Genomic DNA, 11,443 nt, shown 5'->3' with positions numbered 1-11,443 from the left:
CCCCCCCCCCCCCCCCCCCCCCTCGGGCCGCGGTAAAATCATCAGGCGTTGACCGGTCCGCAGTGATAAAAAGGTTGGGGACCACTGCTGTAGAGAGCTACTGTATACAGGGTGAGGTTAGTGGTTATGGTTACGGTTAAGTCTACAGGAAATGGATGTAAGTCAATGTAAAGTCCCCACAAAGAATGAAAACACAGTGTGTGTGTGTGTGTACGTGTGTGTGTGTGTGTACGTGTGTGTGTGTGTGTACGTGTGTGTGTGTGTGTACGTGTGTATGTGTGTGTATAGGGGGAGTCAATAAGAAGCATGGTTAGGCTCCATGAAATCCTCAAAGACTGCTCTGGGTGATCTAAGAAATCTATTCATTTCTGCAGGAAGGCTGTTTGCTTATGTCTGAGGATTTAGCTCTGAAATCCTCAAAATCAACCTGAGATATGAGGCTTGAAATTATTTTCTTCAGCTGTGTCCCCTCGCCTGCCCTTGCATGCTCCATCCTAACAGCTTATGCCATTTTGTGAAGCCTGACATTGCGTTCATGTTTGTTTAGTTTTACCTGTGTTTCCATCTCATTTAGTTTCAGCTAAATGTGGGAGCAGCAGGAGCCATCAAATTAGAGTTTTTTATAATGAAATTAAAATAACTGTTGCCTAATTTTAAAACGCAGTATAAATTTTGTTACCAAGCTAAATTAGCAATTCATCACCAAATGCAACGAGATGTGCAATAAGTAGTTTATGACTTCTGCACTGAGGAACAACAGTGCTGCATGAGTTTTGAACCAAACACTTTTTATTTTGTAGGAGCCTTGAGCTGAGGTAAGATCACAGCTTCTGTCGAGAACTTTTCTGCTATCTCCTCTCTCTCTCTCTCTCTCCCCACCGTGTCCCTCCAGTCCTCACTACTTCAATCTGAAATGCACCTCACAGACTCTCCCTCCTCCTCTGGCTCCTTCGCTGCACTGGGCTTTTCCTTTCTCCACCACTCTTCCTTCCAAGCCTTTATCTTTACAGTAAAGGTAGCCGGGGCTTTCTGGCCAGCATCCCTACGGTGCTTTTCAGGCATCTGCACCACCCTGTTCCAGGACCTGTTAGAGACAGAATCAAATCGAGTGCATTTCTGTACTCGAACATGTATGCAGCTGTCTCCGCCTGCATGTGTGTTACCTGAATGCGCCTGATAGTGTGTCTGGATCATTACTTGTCTGCAGGGTAGATTCCCTGTGGACCCAGAGATAGAGGCTTCATCTCACCCTAAATGACCCCCCAGAGAGCGTGATGAGAGAGCGCATGGAAAGGGAGGCGGAGAAAATGGGGTGAGTGGAGGAGAGGGAGAACGGAGGCAGGAGGAAAGATGAGATTTGACTAAGGACCAAGAGAGAGTAAGCAGACATGGAAGAAGAAAATGACAGAAGCCTGAGAGTAACTGAGCAGACAGAATGAACATCAGGCCTTGTACTTGTGTTCTTATTGATGAAAGCCTTTCAAATCATTTCTTACTGGCAAGCGGCTGAAGCCGAATCCAGGGAGAAAACAGGGGGAGAGACAGAAACATCAGTGAGGCAATGTTCCCTTTGGTGAAGTCAAATGACAAGCACATCTTGTTTTTTCCCTTCGCCTGTAACCACGTTCCACTACTGCTAAATCCCCACACTGTTACGTGCTGTTTTGCCTCAAAAATAATTTTGTGATAATGTTCGAATAATAACAGTAGAACTGTGGTGTCTAGAAAAACTAGACACCAGTACATTTTTCACAAGACTACAGCCAGCATGTCTTTTCACAACTACTTGTCAGATGGTTGAATAACCTGGAAAATGCATCTCTATTGTTACCATTCCCAAGAATTCCGCAAAAACACTCAGGCGCGGTGCCTAAGCCTTTCTGTGGTAGAGAAAACTGTTTTGCCTACTGCTGAGGTTGAACAACATGTCATTTATACTTGTTCTTTTCAAGCATAACCTGTTCTTGAACATCTACTGTGGCTCAGAGAAGCTGTACATGTTAGTCCTGCATGACTAACATAAAAACTGCTGACAAATAACCTGCAGTGATGTTAACATTGCTGACATGTGGCATAGTTATTCTCTTAGTTTTGCCCCTTAGCATGCTAACACAAAGAAGAGCTGAGGTTGATTGTCAGTAGTTTTGTCGATATTAAGCCAAAGTACAGGACGAATATAAAATCCGACCACAGCGTTTTTACAGTGCATGCACTGGAGAACATTAATGTCATGATGAGATGTAATGAAAATCTGTCCAGTAGTTATCCAGATGCAGCTGGCATGGCTAAAACTACACTAACCTTTGTTGTACCTTTAAATGATCTGAACTTAATGTTTTGCAGTGTGATGAAGGCTTTGTTTTCCACAGGAGAAAATTCATTTCATATAGAAGTATTTGTGAAATGCCGGCACATGATTTTTAATCAACAGAGGTAACCACTTCAGTTTCTGGCTTTGGTGAGAAATGAACAATCAATATTCTGGCAGGCCTTTACACTTAGTCACTCACGCAGGCTACTGCAGAATGCCTGAATGGGCATGGGAGAACAAAAAAGCAATTTGGATCATAAACACTCCATAACACTCAAAATGTTGCTTCTTTTGTTTGGGCAAGCAATGAGCGTGTGTGTGTTTACAGTTTAAATCAGCAGGGAGGTGTGTGTGTGTACATGTACAGGAGGAAGCTCTCTTTCAGAAAATCACTCCCTCCTCTTTATTTATCAGCATTTATATTCTGCTCAGGGAACTCACTTTGCTTTTTGCAACCCAGCTGTTCATTTGCATAAGATGCAGGCTCCTTCTTGCCAAATGAATTTGATGTTCTGAGGCAACACCCCTAAAGCACCTCCTCCAGACAAACTCACAGCTGTCTGTGAATCCAGTCTGACTGGACTGGGTTCATATCAGCTGAGCTAGCCAGGGTGTTGTACACACTTTACTTCCTTTGCTGTTACAGAGCTGCTATTGTGGGTTTTTTCGCTGCTTTGTGCTTGAGCTCAGCACCAATTACTAGCACAGTGGTGAGGCAGCTGAGTGATGGAGCGGAATCATTTGGAACACAGCCTGGCTTACTCTGCTGCATTGTACCACTTTGGGAGTTTAATTTCTTACTAAAATAAAGTAACAAGGCAAAAGAGAAGGCCTTGCCAGGATCTCTCAGAATAACTGTATATTTTCAGCATTAACCCCTCACCAAAACCCCCCACTTCACCCTGCACGCTTCCACTGGGAGGCTCTCAACACGCTAGGGGTTATTCTGCCAGCACCAGAGCAGAAAACCAAAAGAGCTGCCTGCATGCTGCAATTAAACAGAGATGCTGTCACAGCCAGAGACAGAAGGAACATTAAAAGGCTCCTCAGCGCCACAGCAGAACATGTACAAGCTTGTTTAGAAAGTTTGTCTGCTTTTATCAGTTAGGTGCAAATGAGAAGAGACAAGGTGGCCTGTGGTGATTAAACAAAGGACCTACAGTTTATGGATACAATGTAGAGCATGACGCAAGTACTCTTTTAGCGCGCAGAGTAATTGGATGCATTAGTCACTATTTAGTTGGCTTACTTTTTTGAACTTCAAGATGAATTTTATTCATTTCTACTGAGCTGATGCACACACAGCGCACGTAAACTGCAAACGTGCAGCATCCTGTAGCACTATGTGCAGTAGACTGGCACAGCTGCCCATGTGTAAATACATCATAGATATTGCAAAGATAATGACCTCATAAGTGATGCAGCAAATAAATCTGGGACCTTTAGGTATGAAGCCTCGCTGGGCCCCCTTTCTATTTTAATTCACCCACTGTGATGCTTGTCATCTGTAGTTTAGGGCGTCTGACAGTTTAGAGCCCCCAGTCAACCTAAGCCTAAACCGCATGTCTTTAGACTGTGGGAGGAAACCGGGGTACCCAGAAAGAAGCTAAGCAGACACAGGGAGAACATGCAAACTCCACTGCACCACCATGCAACCCCCTCCAATTTCACTTCTCTTTTAAACCTGCATGATTGTCTCAAAGTTAAAGCCATCAGCACCAGTGCAACTACCACAAACACTTTTTGTCCATTCTTCTGCAGAATTTGACTAAATAATGTGCACGTCTCAGATGGGAAGAGCATTCAAGCAGCAATAAGCAAGAGCAATATTCTAGATCAATATAACATTGCTCTGGTAGTGGAAATCCCTGCAAACAATTAGACGGTGTTTGAGAAAGCCCTGTCTTTGTTCATATCCAATTATGACTGGGTAAAATGGGAATAATTGGGTGTCTACTTTGCTGATTATCGCCAGGGCAAGTGAATCACCCTGTTTATCATACTGATAGAAGAGAGGTCCCTGGTTAATTCTTGAGATGATTGAGAAATTAAGAAGCAAATTAGCCATAACATTGTGGTTGGTGTTTCACGGAAACCTGTGGAGTAATTAGTTAGAGGAAGAGGCAGAAAGGATGTCCAGTTCTAATCAAACCTGGCAAACAGGTGTTTCACACAGGATGGCCAGCGAATATGAAACAGAGATTTTAAGAAAAAAGCCCTTAAGATAAGAATAAGAAATATGAGGGTAATTTGAGCTGATCAGAATGTCAATCCTCAAGGGTTAGCTTCTGCATTTTTATAATTTTAATGGTAATAATTAATAACTAGCTGTGGAACAGCCACATCTATAGGAATAAGAAATGTAAATGGCCAACTGACAAAGTGTGTCCTTCTTTTCTAATAAAGTTTTAGTCGCTCTCAAATGGCACATGAGCAGAAAACCAGTGGACTGTTTCAGGGATATAACATGACCTTTCAGCTGCAGGAGAATCCATCAAACCGCCGAGCCAGTCTCTAGCACCATTATATAGTGTAGAGCAGCCATTCAGGCAAGAGAGACCCATGGAGGGGAAAAATAAGATTGGGCACAGAGTAGCCAGATGGGGCAGGTGAGGCGGCAGTAACACAGATCGCCCTCCCGCTGCTGTAGGAAGTAAGACTGTAATCAGATTTCACACACCACTCGAGCAGCTCGGCCAAACACCCCCAGTGCTCTGCAGTCAGCTGGTTGAACCGGTGCCAGTGTGTGGTGCAGGAAAAGCAAAAGAAAAGGTGAATCTATGAGATCTATGAAAGTGTTGGGACATGTTTATATGTGCACGTATGTGCATCTGGGTGCCTTTAAATGACTGTGTACATTTGTGCCTGCAGTGTATGTTTGTGTGGGTGTGCCAATGTGTATATACAGTTGTTTGCACACCTGCATCTATTGTTTCTGCGCTATGTTTGCTTTTATTCGTGTAGCCTATGTGTGTGTGTATCTCCTTTTCCATCTATCTTTGTGAGGACTAATGTTTTTTGACATTGAAAATGTGGATATTTTTGGAAAGTGAGGGCAGTTTTAGGGTTAAACTTAAATTTAAACAATTCTTGTTTGTTTCAGTTGAGTTCTGACTCTTTTTTTGTTGGTTTGTTGGTTTTGTTGATAACACTGCACTGACCAAAATAGTTGCTGAGGTGTGAGAACCCTCACCACTGTGAAATCTGCAACAAGAAATGAGCTGTTGAAAAAAAAAACTGTGGAAAATGCCATTACAGGTGACACCAGTTATCTTATGTGTTGTCTGAGCTACAGACCAAACTCAAAGATGTTCAGTTTACAGCGACATAAAGCGGAGAGGAGCATCAAAACCTGTCGTTAAAGAAGTAAAGAGAATACTTCTTGCTTGGCCAATGCAAAACTAGACTCAAGTTGTTTGAAGCTGAGCTTTATGGACAGGGTTTGGGAGTGTATTTTAGTAGGTGTGTGAATAATGATCCTCAAAGGTACACAAGTGCAACTTTGTCTGTATGTAACAAAGGCCCTCCGGCCAAGGGCCTGGGCTAGAACCCTCAGTGGAGGGCGCCCCCTGCACCACGTTCCCACCCCAGTTACTTATATACACACACAAACACACTTGTGCTTACGCAGTAACTCATTAATCCACAGTAACAACCACAAACATTTACACATACACACAGGTAAGCATACCAAAAGACACACTCCACAGGTTCCGAATATTTATCACTGCCCCTGAGGGCCTAAAGGCCTCCTCTAATTACACTGGCAGGGTTTGTATGATTCCCTTTAGCACTTAAGTCATCTGCCTGGACACACAGATGGTTTTCATAGTCAAAACAGTGTGGGGCTAACCAAGAACATGAAAAAACACAACAAAGCATTAGTCTGCTTGTTCCTCCATTAACCACAGCTACAGTCCTGCACACAGTGACAAAATAAAAACAAATAATCCGAGCATCTTAGAAAATAAACTATTCTGGCATATCAAGGACATACACAGAATTTGAGATAAATCCCTTTATAGTTTATACAAATTATTAAAGGAAGAGTTGAAATTCTCCTGCTATTTCTTTTCGAGTGCTTAGAGATGAAGTGTAAAAATTAATACGTGTTCATGCAAAATTCATCTGAAGATTACAGTGCTCAAGAAAAAAACAGCAACACATTTGTCAGCAGCCTGTATTAATCAGGGTCCAGCGTTTAAGCTTTTACTTTGTAGGCTACTGAACAAGAAATACGATGCCTTGCAACTAAAAGGAAGTGCAGTGTGAAGACTTGCAGCACAGGTCTTCATCTATTGTACAAGCTTTACTCTGTGAGGAGAAAAAGCAGTACACACTATAAGTAGACAACAGTGAAAAGGTTCCTTATCGGTACCATTTGAAAGATAATAGTGTCAACTCTGACCTTCCTGATGAAGCCCTTCTTTGAACCAGAAGCTGAAAAGTGATATTCAGTTTAAAATATCTGGTTTCTGCTTTATTTTGTGCAATTGATGCTATAGATAACATATCGAATGGCTCGTTGTTACCGACCCAGGAGCTGATAGCCAACACAGTGTGTCCTTACTGACCAGCCCCATTTGTTCTCCCGGATCATTGTGTTTTGGTTGAAGTGGCTTCCTGTGGTGGTGTAAGCCTTGTCTTTCTCTTCAGAAGGGGTTTCTGTTTCCTTAGGGTTCATGGGAACAGCACCCCCCTCTGAGGTAAACGCCAGGATGTATATACAACACCGTACTTCTTCAGTCAGAGCTTTGATTGACACCAGGATGCGTGGAGGCCAGAACCCACTGTAATCCAATTAATCTTAATATGGAAAAACTCTAATCTGATTAGTGGTATAGTCATAAATTGGCTGGCAAATTGCTCAGTGTTTGATTTGTTGAGGGTTACACTTCAAGGTCCATTTAGTAATTGTTTAGGAGCTTTCAGTCTTTACTGGGACATAGTTTGCCCAGTCCGTGCTGTCGGTAGTAGTGACAGTGTGCACTGGATTAAAAAGTGCTGGATTAAAACATTTTCCATTCTGGGACTTTATGTCCAGTAGAAGTTCTAATTGGTGTCATGTCTTTTGCTGTAAAATATAAAATTACACTCGCTGCATCCCTGCTTCTTTTTGAGCTCTCATTATATCTAGTAATTACTGAAAAGGCCTGCAGGGGTGACTTCAGTGTGATTTATTACAAAAATCTCATTGAACAGTGTCGTCTTACTCCTAAAAAGAACCAACAATTAGTGAAATAAGGAAGTACAGTACAGTGCTCATTTTATACATTAGTATCAGGTTTCTATCAAAAACTAAATATAATTTTAAGTAAGGTTAGTACATTAACAAATCAGAAATGTACATTAGTATTACTTTGTTATTATGCTTTCATTATGAAAAGCGCATTAACCAATTTCAGCATAATTACCATTTGATACATTAATAGAGATATAAACAAAAAATGCTACACACATGTATCAAGTACATATTATTTTTTGGTTGAAGGATGATTAAATTCATTGTGGCCCCCTCCACTAACATCACACCCTTTACGAGTCAGCACACCTAATAAAAAATCCTGGTACTGTTCCCTTTTATCAAAGGCACACAGGACTAATCAGGGTGTGTATGTAAACACGCTCACAGGCTTTGTTTCACTAAAATACTAAACCACCGTTTCAGTCAAGCTTTGAATTTTGTCTGGCTGGGAAACCGAAGAGGATCCTGCAGCGGAGTGATGTGTCCAACCAGAACACCAACAACCAAACTGAGGTGCTCTCAGTCAGTACTAATAATAAATAATGCATTTCGTGTTGTGCAGAACCTTGGGCCATCCAGAAACAGGACTTTGCCCTCGTAATCTTCCTCCCCAGACCTTTTTAATCCAGGGTTTGCTGGAATCTGGCTGCCGGACATCAACAACTAGATGAAAACGTTCTCACTAAGCGCAGGTTACTGGAGCCGGGCCCAAACCCCGACAAAACCCTCACCCATCTGTCTTCATCTGGCACCAGCAGCCGCAGACAGAACTATGGCTAACATGCCACCACAATAAAAGCCTTTTTAATTTTTGTCAAGGGATGAAGAGCCCCTTGGAATGCATTTTTAATCATTTGAAAGCATTTGCTCCCTCATTAACATTCAGGAGTGAGTCTTCGCTAATGTACAGATTCGCTCTCTGGGGGAATCAATGTGACTCAATGATATCAGCAGCAAAAAATGCGATAGGTTGTTTTTGACTTTAAATGCTCTGTGTAAATGTGGCTCACCCCTCTTCTGGCCTCTAATCTGAAATATGGTAGCAATGCCCGCTTCAAAATCAATTTGGTCCCAAACCACAATGAGGAGAAAAGGCACCTTAGGACTAATGCATCAAAGTGGCTGAAAGTTGGCCGGTGTTCAGAGTTTGTGCGTGTGCCTGTGTGTTGTGTGTGTGTGTGTGTGTTTATATGCTTCTGCAAGCAGGGTTGCTCATGGTCAGCATTAACCCAACAGCAGATCAAGTGGATAGTGTTTGTGGGAGCACGTATGTGTGTGTTGTTGCAAGCTGGCCAGGGTCAGACCGAGAGGTTTGTTAACATGGAGCATTAATCTTGCTTGGGCTCACTTCCACAGAAAAATAAATAAATAAATCTGCAAATATACACACATTCCCTCAGGTCTCTGTAGCAAGCTGAGATGCTCACAAGTATATTTTTAATTACTAGCACTCGAATCACTCACAGTCCATATTAAACACTTTGTGTGATCGCCACTAATACACGTCAAGAAGAACCAAAGACAACAAACTTCACATCCTCCTGTACCCAATGACGTGTGTGCCCATGCTGTGCTTCCTGTCAGTGCCAGCTGTGCAGAGAAGAACATGGCAACTGTCTGTAGTCTGACCTTTGTGCTACTTTACTGTCCCTTTCACTGAAAGCTTTACCGCTACTGTCACATTTTCCGTTGGCCTCTCCAAACTGTTGCCCTTCTTCTCCCCAAATCACCATCAGGACAGTTTTCTCCTCTTGTCACTCATCATTGTATGTATGAATTTCATCTTAGTTGGCTTGGCAGGTTAAGCAAGGGTTAAACAACAAATCAAGGCAAATGACATGACTCTGATTCTGTCAGTATTTGTGAAAATCATCCTGACAGTTTGTGCAGTGAACAACGAGTGTGTGTGTTAGGACTGGAGCTTCCAGTTTTCACCAGTGAATCTCTTGATTTGTACTGATTCATTGATCACAAATTTACAATTACCGACAAAACAGATGTGATGTAAAATGACCGCACCCAGTCAAAGAGTCAAAAATGTCATTTATGATATGAAATAGTTTGAGCAAAATATGGACATTTTTTTATTTTAATGACTAACTTTTAATGATCTAAACTGAAATAATCAAACTGTTCACAGTTTTCAGTGGCCTCTGATACTGCAAAGCCGCTATAAGGCAACATCTGCAAGCAGCCTGACTGAATGACGACCTGAATTTATACGTACCAAGCTCTCTGGGTCTTTTTGCTTCCCGTGAAGCAGTAAACAATGCTGCTTTTTTTGGCTCTTTGTGGCTCGGGGCCTGAACGCTGTACAGCAGGCAGTCACAGAGGTGTATATCACAGACTGATATTGTATAAATACACTCCTTTCCCAAAGCGTTGCCTGTAAAGGGCACCCTCAGTCTAAAAAGCCTCTTGTGATGAGGTTTGACACGGAGAAGCGGTTAATCTTCATCAGCACAGTGCACTCTATCATACTGACTTATTCAAGAGGCCTGTGTGTGTGTGTGTGTGTGTGTCACTATTCTAACCCCCTCTCTCCTTCTGGCTTCCACTGTTGTTCCCTGCATTGCTATTCTCCAAACGTGAGCATACATTCATTGGTCTTGTGCCCCTCTTATTGACATGCTAGAAATAAACTGTCCTCTTTTTGTAAATAACCTGCTGCAAAAGGGTTTATTAAACTATCTCTTCTCTTCTCCTAGCCTGCTTCTGGTACAGACAAACAACAGACAGACAGGTAGGCGGGAGCAGGAGCTGACTGATGTTTGAGAAGGCAGAGCTGAAAAGCATTGAGATGACATTTTTCCTGTGTCCTGTAGAAGGGCTACAACTAACAAGTGTTTTTATTATTGATCACCATCAACGTTTTTCAGTTACTACAGAGTTCATTAAGAATTTTAAATGAACCAAAATAATAAAAAAAGTGGTCCAGCTGTCGCCATGACCGCAGAAAAATAAGAGAATGAAATATCAGTGTCTGTATCTTTTCAGCATTTTGTGCAGACATATATCACCTGGAAATGTGTGTGTGTGTGTGCATCTCCTGATTATGTGCTTAATGTTGAAAAGTGCTGACTATGCTTCTGGGAGATATAAAACGTACAGTGTTGTTAAACAAACGGGGTTCTGCATATGCAAACTTGTATGCTGCCCAAATAAAATTCAGTAAACTCGCCTGGATTGATATCCATAACTTTCTGCCTAATTGATTTGACTATTTCAGCACTATGCTCGGGGCAGATGTGATCAAATGTGGTACTCCACTGTGTCCGATCATTTCTGCTGATTCGTTATCTCCTCGCACTGATTTTGGATAGTCAGTACATCCAGAAGGCTAAAACCCAGTCTGTTACCCACCAGGATGGCAAATTGGTCAAATATTTAATTGATGCTGTAACACTGGAAACTTACATCCAAAGACAAACCAATCAACTAATGGAAAGGAACCAAACCTACTTTGTGCTAAATACTGAACACACATGTAACAATCGGGGTTAGTAGCGCACACTGCATCCTTTAAGGCTCCAGATATAAATAGTTTGCCATTAATTATCGCCCCCTCTCCTCCGGGTGCACAAACAGGTTAATCTCGCGGAGTTCATCTTTGCGTGCACTTTAATTAATTTGCTAGTATAGGTGTTCGCGCGCTTAATCTGACTGAACAGACGAAATCAATCATCCCGACAAGCCTCGGGCGCTCAAGGAGATGATCACGAAAACACCCCCCTTCATCCCTCATCCTCCTCCTCCACCACAACACGCACAGAACGCTTGTTACAGTACTTAGAAAATCTCCCCAAGATGTCTCACACCGCGCATTGTGGACCAGATCCGATTAGATTTGGGGGTCGCTGAATGAAGTCACTCTGCCGCGCATCTCC

The 11,443-nt window shown here is 42.3% G+C and overlaps 1 protein-coding gene across 2 annotated transcripts in view; it reads right to left on the bottom strand.

Moving 5' to 3' along the window:
- Window positions 1-11,443, bottom strand: part of gal3st3 (galactose-3-O-sulfotransferase 3) — a 27,943-nt gene that overhangs the window by 15,922 nt on the left and 578 nt on the right. The window lies entirely within an intron of this gene.

This window comes from Monopterus albus, unplaced genomic scaffold (assembly GCF_001952655.1).
Source record: "Monopterus albus unplaced genomic scaffold, M_albus_1.0 scaffold225.1, whole genome shotgun sequence".
In the NCBI taxonomy this organism is placed as follows: Eukaryota; Metazoa; Chordata; class Actinopteri; order Synbranchiformes; family Synbranchidae; genus Monopterus; species Monopterus albus.
This window is presented reverse-complemented; position numbering and strand designations above follow the sequence as displayed.